Genomic DNA, 18,911 nt, shown 5'->3' on the forward strand with positions numbered 1-18,911 from the left:
GCGGAGGAGGAGGAGGCGGACGCCGAGCGGAGGCGCCGGCGCCGGGGGGCGCAGCCAGGGACTGGCAGTAGCGCTTGCTGCGGGACGCGGGGCGCGGGGGGCGCTGGAGTCGTGTCCGCCGACGAAGAGGTGCAGACGTTGTCCGGCAGCGTGAGGCGGGTCCCGTCCGGACTCCCCAGCATCCCCAGCACCCCGGGCTGCGCAGCCGCTGCCAAGGGCCCCGGTGCGCCGCAGCCCAAACCCGCCAGCCTGGGCCGAGGGCGGGGGGCAGCCGCTGCCATCCTGAGCTTGGGTAACGTGCTCAACTATCTGGACAGGTACACCGTGGCAGGTGAGCAAGTGCCCCATCCAGCCAGAGGACTAGGGCCCCTCCACCCCAGATGCCCTAGGGAGCTTTTGATTGCCAGCCTCCTAGATCCAAGCCCTCTGGAGAGTCCCTAAGGACCCTATCTATGTTCAAAAGATGCTCTCGTGCTCCACGGGTCCAATCTAGTGCATCCCATGCTCCCCGTGCCAGGGGTTGGAGGAGTTCCCACCCCTGGAGCAGCCAGTGAGTCCTCGCCGGCCCTTGACGGCCCATCCGTTGTCCTCCCGGAGTCTCCTCTGCGTCCCTCTTGCCTTCTCGCCTGTGTGCCCCCTCCCTCCGCAGCCTTAGGTTCCCGGGCCTCTCCTCCTCTTCCCCTAGCTCAGGCCGTCTGTGCGTGCACCGCCCGTCTGTTCCTTCCTTCCTCGGCCGCCGCCACCCCCACCCCCGGCATGCGTGCGGCCAGTGTGTGCGCCCCTTGCGGGTGTGCGCCAGGCAGTCCGAGTGTGTGCGCGCGTGGCGGCACAGATATGAGAGTGTGTGTGAGCTTGTAAGCGCGTGGCTGACAAAGGCTTGGGCCTGCGGGGAGCCGAGGGAGGGACGGGGCGGGTCCGTGCCGCCTGGGGACCCAGGATGCGGTTTGCAGCTGGCTCTGGCTGAAGGCCTGGAGACGCCTCCTTCTGCTCCATGGCGCTTGAGGCCTGAGGCAGGGCATAAGCCTGGGGGAGCGCATGGGGTGGGGGTGTCTAAAGAGATGCCTTATGTACCTTGCGCATCTCTGGGAATCAACCCCACATTTGGGGCTGAAGTGGATACAATTGGGTTTTATCCTGAAAGTGCTTGATGTGTGACCTTGGGCCAGTTTCAGCTTGTGTTTAGGTCTGTTTCCCTTTGTGAATTGATTGATCCTGGGCTTAGGATGGATGTGGTTCTGGGATTCTATTCTGTTGGCTTCTCTCCCTGTCTTCTTAGGGATCAAGAGGTAGGGACTTGTCCTAGAGCTGGCCCTGCTTGAGGATAATGCAGCCTCGAAAAGAAAAGAATCTGACCAGGTTGGCCTCGGGGCTCCCTGTGGAGGAGACCGTTTCTAGGAATCTAACATTCTAGTCTAGAATCTAATGAGAGAGGGAGGAGAGAAAACAGGAGGAAAGAGAGGATGAATTGGTTATTTTGCAAGATACTAAAGAACACTTAGGTATGATCTGGAAAAGAGAGCCCTGGCATAAATTACATGTCACCTGGGTACCTGGGTGCTCTTCTTCTGGCCTCCGTCTTCTGTGTTGAAAAGCTTTGTGTAAAGTGGAAGAAAAGAACTCTAACCAGAGAGCAGAAACTGCTCTTCCTCCACTCTTGCTTGTACACACACTCACCTTTGGCTCTCTGTCCCTCCACGAGGGTGAACTTGAAGTAGATGCCAGTGGCATCAATTTTTGGGTCAGGTTGTCCCAAGAGACTGTTCCCTTGCTCTGGTGAGCAAGAGCATGACATACCCTCAAGTGTGCCAACCTACCACGCATGCGATGTGCTGCCTGGGACTCAAGATCTTAGGTGCCACCATGTGAAGACAAGTCAGAGAACATTGGGTGCCTTCACATTGCAAAACAGGCTCTGCCCAGATGGGGGAACCCATACCCATAGACAAGATGGGCCAGGGGATGATCAACAAAGCAGGTGTTAGACCATCTCAGCCTGGTCTGGACAGAGAGGTCACTTCTCTCTCTCTTAGGTAGGAAACACTGGTGTGGATTTTAGTGTTGTCAAGCTTTCCAACTTATTGTATTCTGTTCCGAGAGTACCCCTTCTAAGGTTTCGAGAGGAACATGGCCAGGGGAAGAGAGGGAAGATAGGATCAGGGAATTGGTGGTGGGGATTATTTACTTCCACCGATACTTGGGTCAGAGTGCGAAAAGGAGATAGCAGATTTCTGGTGAACCGATTGGGAGGCAGAACTACAGGAAAGGCCTGGAAAGCTCTAGACACACACCCGCCTGAGCTGTGCATCCCTCAGTGTCCTGCCTAGGGTGTGAGCCTGCGCACTACCCCCACCCCACCCCAACACAGCATACATCATTTCCTCTCCGGATAAGCCTGCCTCCCTGTCTTTATGATGGCCTTCCCTCCCCCTGCCCCTGGGTTCAGTTTTTAGGAATATTTACAATCTCTATGGCAACTACTGTGGCTTTCAGGGTCTTGTGCCAGAACCTGAGTCCACCTGTTGCCTACTGGTCCTGCTGGGATGGAAGCAGACATACAGGCACTCTGCTGTGTGGGCACTTTTGATGTTTGTGCCCACTTGGCCCCTACGAACCTCACAGTCTGGCCCTAGCAACCTCATCAAAGCATGGGGAGTTCCTGCTTTTCTTTATATCTCTCCTGTACAGTTCTGTTTTCTCATCGCAATAGCCAGTTCTGCCCAGAGGAGTATAATGCCAGCTAAACAGGAATGCCAAAATGTCTGGTCTTCAGACAAATATGAAACAGGTGCAATTAGTGTATTTTATTTGCATGTTTGCACACGTGGGTACATGTTCCTGTGGCTGCATATATGAATGTGGGTGAGTGTGGAAGAAATCAGCCTCAGGTGTGGGTCCTCAGCAGCTGTCCCCCTCTGTTTTTTTGAGACAGGGTCTCTCATTGGCCTGGAGCTTGCTGCTTAGGCTAGTCTGCCTAGCTAGTAGGCTCTATGGAGTCACCTGTCTCTTCCTCCCCAGTGCTGTGATTACAAGCACATACAAGCACAATTGCCTGCTGTTGAGCGCGGTTTTCTAAAACCTGTTTATTTTATGTGAGTGGGTGTAGAGGTCAGAGGACAACTAACAGGAATTGTTGTCTCCTTCCACCATGCGTTCTGGGAATTGGACTCAGGTCATCGGTCTTGACAGCCAAAGCCCTTATTCTCTAGTGATCTCAGTGGCCTGAGACCTGGCTCCCCGCCCACCCACACCCCCACACTATGGGTCTAAGGACAGGTCCTTGTGCTTCAAGTCTTCATGAATCAAGCACTTTGCCAGACCGAGCTATATCCCCAGCCCTAACTAATAACTTTGTCCAACAGATTTGTTATGTTATCCTGGGATATTTTGCATTTCTTTTCATAGTGTCTTCCAAATCATTGGACGATTTGGATTTACTGCCATAGCCTGGGTCACAGGAGGAGACAGTGCAGGGTTAGAGTCTTTGCCACCAGAGTTTGTATCCAGCTGTATCAGTTTGCCAGCCTGCAATTTGTGTGACCTTGCAGCCATGTTTGGAGCCTTCTGTGGGCCAAGCACTCCCTCCACCTCGGGTGGTATGGAGTGAATGAGAATGTACCCACAGCACCTGGGTGGAGGCCAGATACCTGGGAAGGCTTCGCAAAATGTCAGCTGTCTGCACTTTCATGCAGAGGCCCAAGCTGTGCCCCTCACCAGTATGTCCTTCCTCGTTCTCTCTGTGGATGACGGTCCCATTCAGGCTGTCCTTTGGGATACCTTTGTGAGAGCCCCTCCCTTTTGCATCAGGGTTGGTCTCTGTCCTGGGAACTCCAGTGGTTTCCTTCTGCCTCTGTGCTAGCATTCCCAGCGCCACCCAGTGATCCAGGTAATTATGGGCTCTCCTCCCCATGGGAACCCCCTGAGGGCAGCCAACCTAAGACTTGGGAAGGAGGGCTGCCCCCCCCCCCCCCCCCGTTCTCTGCTCCTACAGTACCGCTTCCCTTGGATAACACTGAGCCCAGCGCTTCCCTTGGATAACACTGAGCCCAGCACCTGGTCTAAATTCTTCCCTCCACCTTCTTGTGCAGATAGGGAAAAGGAGAACAGAGGTACCTGTGGCTTCCAGGCCAGGAAGAAAGTTCCCTTTCTGGCTCTGTGTCCTGAAGTTAGACTGACCTCTACCCCTCTGCTCGTCTTCCAAGGATGGTCATAGTTGGCTCCTGGAAGCAGGCCCAACCAAAGAGGGTTGGCCTGGGCTCTAATTGTGGTTGATGAGTGACTGTTTGATAGCCAGCATCCTTCCCCAGCTTCTTTGGAGCACCTGTGCCCTTCCCAAGACCTATTTTCTGTCCCTTTGATCTGGCCTGTGGCACTCTCCCCAACCTGGAGTTGGTCGTCATTGTAGGAGCTGGTGAGGGAGACAGAGCCTTGCCCTGGGGGAGTCATTTTCTGCCAAAGAAGCTGAGACCAGTATCCATGGCAACCACTCACTAACACAAGCCCAGAAGGAGTGATGAGCACAGGGACCCCGCCAGGAACACAAGCCTGGCAGGCATGGGGCTTCCCTTGAGCCTCACGGCTGGCTCCTGAGTTGTGGTGCCAGGCTGGGGCTAGCTCTCCTTCAAGTTCTTTGTTCCTCTGTCTAGTTGAGTCTGTTTAGGGTGATTATATAGGGAAACTGAAGCCCAAGGTATCAGGGTCTTGTGGCTCTGTGACTGCCACTCTGGATAGAGATGGTCATGCTAAGGATGAACGCCTCCTTGGATAGCCCTGTTCACCAAAACATGTCTTCACTGTGGGCAAATCCCCACTAGTGCTCTGGGTGTGGTGACCAGAGCACCCTTCTGGCAACCATGCCCAGGTGAGCTTCAGAGTTCTGGAATAACAGGTGACTCAAGGCCAGCTGTCCAGCCCCATGTCCCTGCCTCCTCCTCAAGGCTCTTCCTGTTGCTCCTGCCAGCACCTCTCCTGTTGACCTCTCAGAGTTCAGCACCTCTCAGAGGAAGTACCCAGGGCCCCTTAGAGCTCTGACTAGGCCTCAGTGTCCTGTTGGTGTAGTTGGGACAAGAAGGTTGCAGGGGCTGCGGGTAGCAGTCTGATCTGAGATGGAGGCTACTGGGGACAGACGGAGTAGTTTGGGGAGGGGAGGCCCTCATCCCTTCCCCATATCCTTCAGCAAGAGGAAGTGGTTTTTGTTTCTGCCTGGGCATAGGGGTCTGAAATCTCAAGGATAGACAGAGATAAGAACAAAGGAAGCTAACTGAATACTGGCCTCTTCTCCAGACTCTGAGTAGCTCCTGGGCTAAATGTCCTGCTATTTATTGGCTTTGTTAGACTTCACCATCTTTGCTGTGTGATTCAAGGTGTCTCTTATTCCAGAATCTATATCCAATGATTTTGTCTTTCTTGCTGTGTCACTCCAAGGGTGTTGTGGGCCCTTGGTCTCAATGTTTGTCTCCTGGTCCTGGCTCTCCCTGGACCTCCCTCTCCCAAGACCTTCAGTCATGGTCCCCAGGAGCTGCAGTCACTGGCCTCTCTTTCTCCGTGGGTCTTGTCAGTGTCTGCCTTTGTTCCAGAAACTCTCCCTGTTCTCTGGTCTGAGCCAGTTGTCTGACATTTTTTATTTTATTTTTAAAAATTTTAGATATAGTTACTTATGAGGTTTTTTTTTGTGCACATCACATGCATGCCTCAGGCCCTGGTGGGTAAGAAGTGGGGATCAGATCTCCTGGAGCTGGAGTTAGAGATGCTTGTGATCATGATGTGGGTACTGGGAACTGAACCCCGGTCCTCTGCAATGCAAGGGCAGCATGTGCTCTCAACCACTGAGCAGTCTCTCCAGCAACCCCTCCCTCCTTTTTGACACAGAATCTTATGCCACCCAGGCTGGCATTAAACCTGCTTTATACCCGAGAATGACTTTGAACTCCTGATCCTTTTGCCTCTACCTCCTAAGTGCTGGGATTATAGGTATGTATCCCTATCCCGAGTTTATGTGATCCTAGGGATCAAACCCAGGACTTCAGCATACTAGGCAAGCACTCTGCCAACTCAGCTACATTCTCAGCCCAGCTCTGGGTTTTTATTTATTTAATTTAACATTTTACATTTATTTATCTTGTGTGCACATGTGCCATAGCATGCTTGTGGAAGTCAGAGGACAAATAGTGGGAATTCTTTCCTTCCACAATGTGGACGCCAGGGCTTGAATGCAAGTTGTCAGGCTTGGTGTCGGCACCTTTACCGGCTGAGCCATAGCTCGTAGTTTGAAACTGCCTTTGTGTGTTTCCATCATGGTACATGTCTCCTCAGTAAGGTCGCTATCTCCTAACCTCAAGGAGCTGACATATCTGTGATCCCAGCATGCATAGGAGGCTAGCACAGGCTTGGGTAGCAGTTCGATGATCCAATTCTGCCAACCCCAGAACTTTGGGGTGGGTGGGGCACTGGTTAACTGGACAGGTGGAGGATCTGGCCCATGTGCTTGGACCTCTATGGCCATGGCTTGTTGGTGGGTTTTGCCCTTTTATCCTGGTCAGGGTGCACAATGAGCCTCTGGGTTGGCATTTCCTGGAAGGAAATGAGAGGAAGTGGGGCAAGTCTGTCCTTGCCAGTCTTCAGCCTGGACAATGGGGATCACCTCACCCAGGTGGAGCCACTTCTGGGCATCCAGGAGGACATTCGGGAGGGTTTTCCTTTTCTCATCTGTGGATAAGGCTGGTCCTGACCCTGCAGTGAGATCCTGTGAAGCTGGTCTGCTCGAAATCCGGTTCTCTCCTGTTGGCTAGGATGGGATGAGGAGGTAAAGATATACTGCCCGAGCTGGGGGTGCAGAGGACACAGTCCTGGTCTCCTACCTCCCCTCTGTTCTCAGCTCAGCAACAGACCTTGGTCAAGTCTCTGCACCCAACTGTGGTCTCTGTGTCGCTGTTGAGCGAGACTCCCAGGCAAGGATCGGGATTTGGCTGAGTGGGCGGGGGCAAAGGGGTGGCTTCTGCCAAGCATGTGAGGATAACTGGTGTGGATGTCGAGGAGGAGACTTCGGTTGACAATACTGTTATGCCCAGATCACAGAGTTCCCCCCAAAACCAATGGGAAGACTGGGTCCTGTATATAAAAGCAAAGAGTCTTTATTCTTACACAAGTTTGTAAACTCGGATTCCCCATGTGTCCAACATATTGACCTGATCGGAGGGAGAGCCCCAAGCTCAGTTGGGTAGGGTTTTTATAATAGAAGAGGTTAGGGTGAGGGATTTCTAAGGTTCAGGACCCCTGATTGGTGGACATTTGTCTAGGGGTGTCTTGGTGAAAAGCAATGGGTGCGTGCTAACAGGTGATCTATCTACAATGGTTAGGAATTTCCTTTGGAGGGTCTGTTCCTGAATGGTGCCTGGGTGGTCTCAGTTTGTGGTCTTTCTTGTAACCAGGTATTGCCTGAGGGTAAATTGCTGAGACCCGGGCCTCTATTGAGCTTGTCATGGCTGAGTCCTACAAATACAAGCCAAGGAAAAATCCCGGAGGTTGGAAGTCAGCTCAGCCCAGCTCGTGCTTGGTCTCTGGCTGTTGTCCCGTGCACCTCTGAGATAGGGAGGCAGGAGTCCCCCAGGCTCTGTGGCTACTGGTGGAGGACACGAAGGTTGAGGGTGTGTGGGCTTGAGCCAATACAGCCCAGGCCTCTTATCTCTTCCCTTCTTTCTCTGCCCCCCCGCTTGGCCTCCTATCACCTCTGATGGTCATACTGCCACACCTTGAGGGTCAAGATAAGACTGTGGCCACCTTGTCCCTGGGCCCTAGTGATCTGGGGAGTTGCTGGGCCAGACCAGGACTGTGTGGCTAAGCTGGAAAGGAGTGGCTGTGCAGTGCCCCAAAATTGCTAAGGCTAAGTCTGGTTCCAGGAAAGGCAGCCCCAAATGACAGAGTAGAACCGCAGGCCAGTGACTGGTCCCACCCACCCTGGCAGGAGTTTGCTGAGGAGGGGCATCTTCAGGGCTGTTGGAGGTCTGTGGCAGGTCTCTTGAGAAGGAAGAGGTTTTCTCGGGGGGGTTGGGGGGGCAAGACTCCAGGCTGGGGCTCCTTACCAACACGGTCCCAGCCAAAAAATCACCCTAGACTGTCCGGATATTAATGACTTAGCTTTGCAGCATAGTGTCAGAGATGCAGGCTCCCATATGTGAGTCTAGAACATACCCAGTGAAGATGTGGTGGGATGCTAGGCCACTTTTTAAACCAGCAACCGAGGCTCTGAGAAGGGGGCAGAGGAGTTGGTCAGCTTGTTCCTGAAGGACAGGCAGGGCTTGGTCTGAGAGAGTGTGTGCCTGGGCTGGGTCCTCAGGCTGTGGCTTCCTGGCCGTAGCCACCCAGATCCAGGCTCTTGAGCCCCTGTAATTACCAGGGTAGAAGCTGCCAAGCGCTGGATGGGAAATACTCCCACAGGGAGCCAATGCCGAGGCCTCCACACAGGGACCAGGTTTCTGAGAGGGGCTGGTGGGAGGCAATGTGGGGTATCCCTTCAGATCCCCAGGACCTGCTTTTCCAGGTATCCGCCTCATTTCAGAGACAAGAAAACCGAAAGGACAGTTGTCTGGGCTGGGCCTGCATTCTGCCCCACTAGTCAGTGAGCAGGGATGACCATATGATATGTCTGGAGTACCTACCACGTGCTAGACTCTGTTCTAAACATTCCAAATGGATTAACATGCTCAAGCCTCCTAACAATCACGGGAAGCAAAATCAAGTCAGAAAGATGTAGACTACCTCAGAGAGGTTAAGTAGCTTGCCTACAGCCACACAGCAGGGAAGGTAGAAAAGCTAGGATTTAAACCAGATGGTCTGGCCCTGCTTCTGAGAATTCAGCTAGGCTGACTGCTGCTTCAGGAAAGGCTAAGGCAGGCGAATGTGGCTTGGGGGACAGGTTTGAGTGCCACGCAGACTGTTCTAGATAACTAAGCAGGAAGAGTCCTCAAGGTCACTCTGTCTTGGCCTTGTATCTCAGACTGCACAAGGCAGGGCACCCAAGGGCAGTGCAGCCTTTTTCTTTTCCTTCTTGGGGGACGAGGATGCTTGTAGAGCTGACTGGCCTTAAAGGGGTATACCACCACACCCAGCAATGTGTCCTTTTCTTACATTTGGCCTTTTGAGGACTCTGGGGTCAACAGGATAGGATTGGCTGGAGGAGACTTGGCATCCTGGGTCAGGGGCTAGTCTTTTGGGGCTACTGACCATGATGGGGACTCACCAGGAACCTCTCTGGTACAGATGGAATATAAGTAGGGCCAGAGGGTGTCCAGCTCTAGGGTCCCCTGAGGGTCACCAGAGTCTCAGGTGGAAAGGATACTCTGGTGGCTGTGACCTTGGATCTGGACTTTGGAGGATAAAGTGGATCTTAACAGGTAGCAATGGACATCCCTGGAAGGGCACAGGGGTGGTACTGGCTGTGAGTGGGCAGTCATGGGGGCTTCTGATTTGCCTGGCCAGTGGATTCTGGTCAGCGTGCTTACAGATTCTTGGTCCTGGGAAGTCAGCCTGGAGCTTGTATGTGCTAGGCAAGTGCTTTATCACTGAACTACAGCCTCAACCCTCTTTTTTAATTAATTAATTAATTATACAATGTCTCTCCCTGACTGTCCTAGAACTTGATCTGCAGACTGGGCTAACCTCAAACTCACAGAGATCCACCTGCCTCTGCTTCTAGAATGCTGAGATTAAAGGTGTGTACCATCATACCTGGCTCTCTTTTTACTTTTATTGTAAGACACTAAGTTTCTGGTAAACTTTTAATTTTCCTGTCCCAGCCTTGGGAAAGTAAGTGGACTTACAGGCCTGGTGAGGAAGGCCATATTGTAAAGCAGGCACCCTCTCCAGGAGTGACTGAAAGTCTTGGGCAGGTTCGGACCAGCCTAGTTCCTCCATTCTGTCCATTTATTCAGGAAAGAAATGGGGGTCCAGGGAAGTGAGTGAGACTCTGTGTGTGTGTGTGTGTGTGTGTGTGTGTGTGTGTGTGTGTGTGTACATGCATATGAGGATGTGCATGCCTAGTCAGGTCAGGTCACAGAAGTCTGGAGTGCTGGACACCGAGGCTTCCTTCAGACAGCGATGGAGAACTACAGAAGCTCCGGGAAGCCATGGACAGTGACACACTCAGAGCTGGACCCGGTGCATGGCAAGCACTCTTCACCTTGCTCTTGTCTGATGTAGTATCACTGAGCCGGAGACTGAGTCAGCAGGTCTCGAGGAAGTTGTGGGTGATTCTGAGGAATGGCCAGAGTTAGCACTCCCCAGGCTGCAGCAGTAGCCTCTCAAGTTCAGAAGTAGCCTTGAGGGTTCTAGAGCCTCATTCCAGCACCTGGAACCTGGTCAGTGATTACTGATTGCTCGTGAGATCTGGCTGCAGGAGCAGTGAACAGGGGCAAGCAAGGCCTAGAAGCCGGGAAGCTGCTGACGAAGGCTGAGCGGTGAAGAGTGGAGGACACTGGGGCTTGTTCATGGGACTGAGGGTGGCAAGGACTACAGGTGACTCCCACAGTACTGGGGTGTTAGAGGTGCTGCGTAGTGATGGAGCTAGCCCGTGGAAAGAGAGGCTGGGAAGCTAAAGGATGAGAGGAGAGTCTGGGTTAAACGGTTGTTCATCCTAAGTGAGACACAATTTGGAGGGCAGAACTCTATTTTTGCCTTGTTTTGTTGGGAGGGTCTCATGTGGCCCAGGCTGGCCTTGAACTTGCTATGTAGCCAAGGATATCTTGAGCTCCTGATCCTCCTGACTCTTTACCTCTTGAGTGATGGGATTCGAGGCATCATGCAGCACCACACTAGTGTATGAGGTGTTGGGAAGCAGATTCCGGTCATTGTGTGTGCCGGGCAGCCAGTCTAGCAACTGAGTCACATTCCCAAGCCCAAAAGCTGCTGCTGTGAAGGGGTGGGGTGCTGGCCAAGGGGACAGGTTAGGGTGTACCCACAACCCGGACATATGAGGCATGGGGTGCCAGATGGAGGCAGATGCAGGAAGAGGCTGAAAGCTGAGATACCAGATAGAGGCTGACAGATACAGGATTCTATAAGGAGAAGAGAGCCTCCCCCAGAGTTTGTGAGGGGTGTGATATCTGTGAATGGATTTGAGAATTCAGTGGTGCTGCTATTCCAGAGTGTGTGTTCTTGGGGATGTGACCCTTGTGAATGTGGGCTGGGTGACCTCCTGGAGAGGCTGGCCTCTGACTGGAATAGGTGGGGACCACATTGGTGTGGGAATCCCACCTTGTCCACTCCCTGGCTGGAACTGGTGGGCCAGGGGGCCAACCAAGCTTGGCCTGAGCTGTGGGAAGTTGCTCCTGGGCGTGAGGCCCGTCCTGTGACCCAGCGAACCTCAGCCTCCAGGAAAGAGTAAATGTAAGACTGTGGTAAAAAAAAAAAAAAAAAAAAAAAAAAAGAAGTGGGGGGGTGGGGAGGATGTATGTGCCGTGCCTGCTCCGGGATGGAGCCTAGAGGAAAATGTGAGCCAGCTGTGAGCTGCTGTGACACAAGCTTACCATGCCAGTGGCTATCAGGGTCCTGCTCTCCCGCCACCCTGCCTCTCTCCATGCTGGAAAGAGAGAAAATGACCTAGAAAGGCTCAGAGGGGCCTGACCTCTTTAGATGTAGTCCCTGCTCTGCGAGGTTCCTCTGGCTTTACACCCAGAGCTTTAGGGCAAGTGGCAGAAGGGATCCCAAAGCTCCTGTACCCTGGCTTCTAAACTTCCCTAGAGTTCCTAGGGACCTTGGATGCCTGTCCGTGTGTGAGAAATGGAGAGGTCAGGGAAAGCTTCCTGGAGGCAGAGGCAAATGCCAGGCTAGAAAACCACTGGATGGGGAGCGACTAGCTGGGAAGTTGTACAGGTTTTGATACAACTTCCTTCCCTGAAAGTGGGCTCTCTTAACTTTAGACCAAGGCCCTTCCTTTGGTGGGGGGCAGATAGCCACAGACTCAGGACGGGGTGGGGGGATAGGGGGTTGGGGAGGGCACTAGTTCGTTCTCCCACTCCCTCCTGATGCCCATCCTTTGTCTACCCAGCACTGAGGCTATGACCTTGTTAGAGGCTCTGGAGCCGACTCCCCACAGTCTGTTCCCTACCCATGGTCACCCATCAATCTACATTCACCCCAACCCCTACTGCCCCTGGGAACCAGCTCTGTGCTGGGCCCGGAGCTAGGGGATAGACATGAAACAGCAAGAGGCAGGGCAGAGGGCAGCAAGAGAGCCTCTTTACTTTCACCAAAATGGTTGGAATTTTCAAAAGGATTAGCATATTTGGCACGCAGAAGAATTGCCTGCTGGTCGTGTCCTCAGGGAGCCTCAGTATAGAGGCTGGTCACTGGAGACAAGGTTGGAAAGCTGAGACAGAAGAGGGAGGAGTTGAGCTCTGAGTTGATTACCACTGGCCAAGGGTTCGGTGATCAGGCCTATATAGCAAGGCCTCCACAAAAATCCCAAAGGACCAGAGAGTAGGCTGCTGGGAGGTTCCTATAGGTGATCCCGTAGATGATATTTTAGGAGATGAGGAACCCCATGCCCCTCCCCACGTGTCTCAACACAGACATTGTTCTATGTGTGTCCTGAAATCTTTGTTATAGATGTGTGTGTGTTCTCCTGCGTTCTGTGAGCTGTGCTAGCAAATGAATTGAACTCGAAGGGGTTGTGGGAAGCCCGCAGGACAGCTTGGGGCTTATGATGGGCACCTGCAATGGGGAGCAGCCTTGGGACTAAGTTTTCCCCCTGGGTCATCTGATGCCTCCTTAGATGGATGCTGTCAGAACTGAAGTGACCGTTTCCCCATTCTTGCCTGCTGCAGCCGCCATGGCTTGTGTGTTGTTTGGGGACCCCCCTGCCTTGACCCACAGAAGCTGTCTGTTATGGGAGGACACTGACAGAAACAAAGCTTGTTTTTTCCTCTCAGTATTTCAAGCCCTGGGTTCAAAGCCCACGTCCAGAGCCTGAGGGGCTATGCGGCAGTGGCTTCCTTCCCCTTAGCCTTGGTTTATTCATGTGTACAATGAATGGTGGTGGCAACTCAAACACCAGGCGATTAGATTTGCCATGAGAACCTCCCAATACCAGAATTTACTAGGAAGCAATTACTAATGACATTAGCTCCCAGTCACAGTGGAGCCTTCAACCCTGTGTGTCTTTTCTATTGAACTAACTCATCCTGACCCTTCCTTGGGATTGGTGCTAATGTCAGGGTGGACCAGGAAATACGGGGCACTGGCTGGCTGAGGGTGGCAGAAGGGGGAGAAATAAGGGAAGGCTGCTTAGAAGAGAAGGCGTGGAAGCCAATCTTGAAGGAGTGGCAGGGATCAGTGTAACGAGCCAAGGGCCAGGCTAGAGAAGACGCATCTGGAGTGTGGAAGCAGGCATTGGGTAGTTTGAAAGGTGGGGCTCTCCTCCAAGAAGGGAGGCAGGAGGGCAGGGTTGGCAGAACTGTGAACCTGTTGTCTGTGACCCGAGGAAGGGCTAGTACACTGTGGAGCCACAGGCAACGGTGACCGAGAGAGAGGCCTGACTTAGGACAGGGAACGGGCTGGGGCCTGGGAGGTAAGTGTGGACAGTTCCCCAAAGTTGAGCCCATTGGTGCTGCCTCTTGGCCTCTGAGGCTGGTCAGGCACCGCTGGTCCCACATAGTGACTATGTCCATCTACAGACCTAGCTCCTACTATCCAGCTTTGTGGCAAGGCATTGCCCCATTAGACCTTGGTTATTAAGTCATTAGCTGGGCCTCACACTGCCTCTTCATTAGCGTAATTATGGAGAACCCTACTCAGCGAATTAGAGGAAGATGCTTTCTCCCGACTCTCAGGCTGCCAGTCACCAGCCAGGCCTGGCCCTACAGCCCAGAAGACCCCTTAGCTTCCCAGAAGGGTCTAAAGAGGGACAATAACATTTGGTGCCCCCGCCCCATCTGTCAGACTAGACCCAGACACAGTGCCCAGCAATCTCTGGCTCCTTCCTCCATGCTGGTGACTTTGAGCCTATGGCTTAGTCTCCTGTGCCTCAGTTTCTTCACCTGTCCAATGGGATAACAGTGCGGTCTCACAGGGCTACATGGGGAGTAAACAGACAAGGGATTTCACATCCAACACACAAACCGCCAGTCACCAGTCATGCTGCTATTTTCAAAGAAAGCTCCAGGAGCCCCAAGAGCCTCTGCTTCCAGTGCAGGCAGCTCTTGAAGGCAGGGTGTCATCTCTTCCTGTCCCTAACCCCTTCTCTGCGGTTGGTGGTCCTTCTGTCCACAGAGATAAGCCTGGTGGGGCCTGGGGCTAGGCTGCTGGGGTACTAACTCTGGAGACTTGAGTAAGAGCTACGGAAGCCGTCTGGGGTCTGCAGCCCCAGCACAGCTATGGCTCTGTCTCTCAGCAGTGGATGATTTGTAGGTTTCCTTTAGCCTCTGTTGATAGAGCCCCAGTGGAGAGCAAAGGTGGTAGACTGGGAACTATCATGGCCTCTAGGACCTGTTTCTCTGAGGCCTGCTTCCTGTGTCTGGGAACTGGAGTCCTGGTCACGAGGGCAGCTGGCATGTGTGGTATGTGTGTGCATGCGCATGTGTGCACAAGCACACATACATGTGCAGCACACATGCTTACGTACAGGGGCATGAGAGCCTGTGTGAATGGTGCCTTAAGTCACTTTGTTCTTGACCCCAGCTACCAGTTGTCTCTGCAGCTGGCTGTGGCTGCACTTGCTCCTTATCTGGGGGCTTTGTGAATGGCAGAGAATAGGACCCAGGTCCTGCTCTCTCACCCAGGGTGGAGCACAGGCAAGTCAGAGGTCAGCCTTATCGAGTGACCACAGAAGAGCCTTGCTCTTCTTCATACTTCAGGCTCCTGCCATGGCTGATGAGTGGATATTATGCCCAGACCGAGCATGGGAGGTCCTCGGTGGGGATGGGTGGGGAGGCTGTCACCCCAAGCTTCCCAGTGGTCTGGATAGCCTGAGCAAAGTGAAGGTCACAGCAGGGCAGGAATGCGGGAGGGGGGCCAGGCTGGTCTGAGACTGAGGCAGCTAATGGGAATGCCCTTGATTTGACTTTGCAATAATCACCCTCCATCTCCCCTCCAGGTGTTCTTCTGGACATCCAGCAGCACTTTGGGGTCAAGGACCGGGGCGCCGGCTTGCTGCAATCAGGTGAGGCCTATTTCTTGCCCAGGGGTAGCAGCTCTGCTCAGCCTTCATTCTCTTGGTCTCTTCTGTCCTCAAATCAGAATGAAGGTGGGCGTTGCTGCAAAATCCCATGGCTGCCATCCACCATGGGCCCTTCCCTTCTAAGCCTCAGCTTCTTTTCTTGTAAAACAAAATACATGCCCCTGTCCCAAGTGGGTAGAAGAGATGACGAAAACCACAGGGTTGGTGCTGAAACCCACCAAGGGAACCCTTCTTTGGGGTTCTAAGACATCATCGGTACCCAGGAGCCAGTGATTTGGGTGATGCCCGCTGAGCCTCAGAGACCTGTTCCTGTCACTCCTCCACTCCTTCATTCTGATCCACTTAGAAATCACCTCCTGAATGACAAAGGATACCACCACCTGTCAGCTTCTGAGGCAGTCTGAGGTCCTGGGTCCTGTCTAGGCTCAGCCTTAGACAGGCTCCTTGCCTCTCCTTCCTGAGATCCCAGCCTCTCCATGGGCCATCAGAAGCAGGGCCTGAGGTCTTCTGAGCTGTGGCACAGAGGCCACAGGGGAAACTATTGTGCTACTGTCCTAGCCTCTCATTTTCTCTTCTAGAGAGATAGACCATATCTCCCTTTTCCTTGCCCTACCCTTCAGGGCCCGTAGGATCTGTACTCTTGGCTCCCTGGCCTCCCTACTGGATTTGGCTATACCACCATGTCCTAAGATGGCTCTTGAAGCTGCTGGAGACTCACTCCAGTATGGGATCCCAGGATGTCTGGTCATGACTGGGATCCAACCTTGTTGTGTGACTCCAGCCTGTCTCTGGGCCTTTGGTCCTGGAGTTCATCTGGCTGTGAACCCTAGGCAGGTTGGTGTGTGGGAGAGCTCTGGTTTGCATTCCAGCCCATGAACCCTTCTGCAGCCTAGCTGTTCTAGGAGGGTGGGGGTGGAGGGAATCTGCCCTGGAACCTGCCTGACCTGTCTAGGTGGCATTCCATATGCACAATGGCCCCTAGAGCTCACAGAATGACACAGGCATGGCACAGCACTGCACGCACGCAGTACACTGCCTAGGCCCCTCAGCAAGCACCCAGACCCTTGTTGCTGGGCAGAGATCCTGGATAGGGTCTTTGGCTTAGAGAGAGATCTGTTTGCTGGTTGTAGGACTCCTTCTTAACAAGTGACACTGAGCTAAAGCGGGGCAAGGCACGCAGTGGTCAGGACTCTACCCCAACAGCTGTGGCCTCCACCCAAGTCATGAGCCCAGGCCTTTCTTTTCCCTTCCCGGCCTCCGTGGCTGGGCTGCCCTGCTCCGTGCAAGGCGATCACCCAGAGGAAGGGGTCCTAGCCAGTGGTAGTATGGGAAGAGTGGGCTGCGCAGCTTTCTAAGACTCTGGTCTCTACCCCCCATGAGTTCCCAAGAAGCTGGATGAACCTTATCCCTCTGGTTCTAGCCTTGCTGGTGACCTGGAGGGAGGCTGCACCCCAGTTTCCTTTGTCAATTACCCTGAGTGTGATCAGTTTTACCTGGCCTCCCAAGGGTTTGGGGGCAGTTCCAGAGAATGTGGGAGGTCAGGTCCCATTTCCTTCCCCAGTACCTCCCAGGCTGGATTCTTGTTTCATGGACCCTACTGACCTCCAGGGACCTGGCCAGAAATGGACAGGACCCCCACAAATATGGTCTCCTTTGATTCTTTCAGAACTCTACAGGCTCTCTTTGCCAAGTTCACTTGCTGGTGAAAGAGGTAGGCCAAGGGAGGGGAGCAACTTGCTGAGAACTTGTGGCAGAAGGACCCTGCCTCTGCATGCTGCTGCCCTTTTAGCTCTTGCAGCTTGAGTGTCTGACACCAGTGTCCCCACAGTGGGTGCCTCTGAGCCCAGATGAGAATTCCCAGCTTTCTCGGAGTCTTGTGAGGCCTTGTCGCCTGCCTTAACCCTGCTGTTTATTGTGACACAGTTGGGATGGCTCCCTTCAGTGTCCTCACCCTGCTGGCCATTTTAGCTAAGACGCTGGGCAAGCTCAACCAGGATGTGACTCAGTGGGCACCAGAGCAAGGCACCTAATTGGCCTGTGCCCCAGGCACCTGTCTCTCCCCTAAGCCTGATAAGGTCAGAATTGGTGGAGGGCGCCAGTTAGGTGTTGCTGCTTGCCTGGATCAAAGAGCTGGGGCTGAGAACAGCGCCAGCTTATTTGTGGGCTCCAGGGGCTTTGGGGCTGGGAAGCATGTGAGGAGATAGAGGGTTTGGTTTGGGCCTGCCCTTTCTGTTACCCCATGGGAAGGGGTCCCCTGTCAGCATCCTCTTGTACATTGCTGCTGGCTCAGCTTGGCCTCTGTGGTAGCCCAGAGTAGAAGTCACATTGAGCCTCCATAGCTCGCACTGAAAGGGATAGCAGCTGCTCAACCTGTTGCTTGGAATGCCCTGGGCTGGGTGTTGTTCATGCTTGGACTCTTCTAGCAAGCAGATTCCCCTGTCAATGGGAGTCGAAAATGCCATTCAGTTGCTGCTCAAGTCCAGGGTTTAGTGTGGGAGCCTGAATAGATGTCAGAGTATGCGCCTAGCTGTAGCTGCTGGCAGATGGGAAAGGCTTCCCTGAAGAGGGAATATTTCAGTGGGGCTTTTTCATTGATTAGAAAGGACATCTGGTCAGTTTGTCAGTAGATGTCAGAGCCTCTACCTCCATTCCTACTTCCTCCCCCACACACCTTGCTTTCCCATCTAGAATAGCAGAGAAAACCTGTTTAAATTACATAGCTGCACTTGAAAGCTAAAGCTAACAGGGAATTCCCAGGTGCCAGAAACAAAGAGCTGAAGTCAAAAGCTAGACTGGGAGATGGAGCTGAAGCCATGTGCTTCAGAGCACCAGGGACAGTTGTATATGTTGAGCACTTGGCAGTGTTCGTAATGACATTTTCACAAAATTTCAAACATACACAGAAGCAGAATAGCACAACATGCTTCCCCCATATGCTAGTTCCATAGCTTCCTCAGTGCATCGCGGGGCATCTTCCAGGCTGGAGGTTTGCGCTTCCAGGGTCACGAGGCTGACTCAGTTTTCCCTCCGAACTCAGGCAGCCTCCTGATCCCAAGCTTGTCTAGGCTGGCAGACAGCTCAGCTGGTAGTGTTCCCACTTCAGGCAGATGTTTCCTGCCTGCCTCCGACTTTCTGCAGAGAGCCTGGTGCCAGTCCTGACGCCCTCAGGCCTGCGACTTACTTCTTTTTCCGTGGAAGCCATCTGTTTCCAGGGACCCCAGCAAAAGCAAATCCAAGTGACTCTTTAGGGAAGCCTTCATGATGGAGAGCCAGCATGGACACAGGTGACAGCTCTCCCTGAAGACAAATTCACATCCAAAACGAACAGTGCACGCAGCAGGGCAGAGCACGTGATGAGCATGAGGCTGATGTAGTGGTAGGTGCTTGCCTCACAGGTGCAAGGCCTTAGGTGCCATCCTCAGCACCAGTGGAAAAAAATAGAGGCCACAGGCATCTCATCCTTGTGAGAGGCAAGCAGCCGGTCCTGGAGACAGCCCGAAGAACTACAGAAAGTAGTCTGGTTTTTAAAAATAGCTGTGATTAGCTGGGCATGGTAGCTCACACCTGAGATCCCAAGCACTTAAGAGGCTGAGAAAAGGATTACTATGAATTTGGCACTAACCTGGGCTACAGAACAAATTCCAGCATAGTCTGAGCTAGAGTGAGACCCTGTCTCAAAAAAGTAAAAGCCCTAGGAATGCTTAGCTTTTTAGAGTTCAGAGGAAGTCATGATATATATATATAT

General features: G+C 53.2%; 1 protein-coding gene across 3 annotated transcripts in view; it reads left to right on the forward strand.

Moving 5' to 3' along the window:
* Positions 1-6: 6 nt before the first annotated feature.
* The window catches only part of Spns2 (sphingolipid transporter 2), a 37,927-nt gene continuing 19,022 nt past the window's right edge, over positions 7-18,911 (forward strand). For 2 of the 3 annotated variants that reach the window (XM_026780108.1, XM_013347291.2), the window contains exons 1-2: positions 7-331; positions 15,083-15,148. The gene's annotated coding sequence lies outside the window, so the exon portion shown is untranslated. Of the gene's footprint in view, positions 332-15,082; positions 15,149-18,911 lie in introns of those variants that run through there. The other variant, XM_026780109.1, reaches the window with a different exon arrangement.

Source organism: Microtus ochrogaster, chromosome 7 (assembly GCF_000317375.1).
Source record: "Microtus ochrogaster isolate Prairie Vole_2 chromosome 7, MicOch1.0, whole genome shotgun sequence".
NCBI classification, from domain to species: domain Eukaryota; kingdom Metazoa; phylum Chordata; class Mammalia; order Rodentia; family Cricetidae; genus Microtus; species Microtus ochrogaster.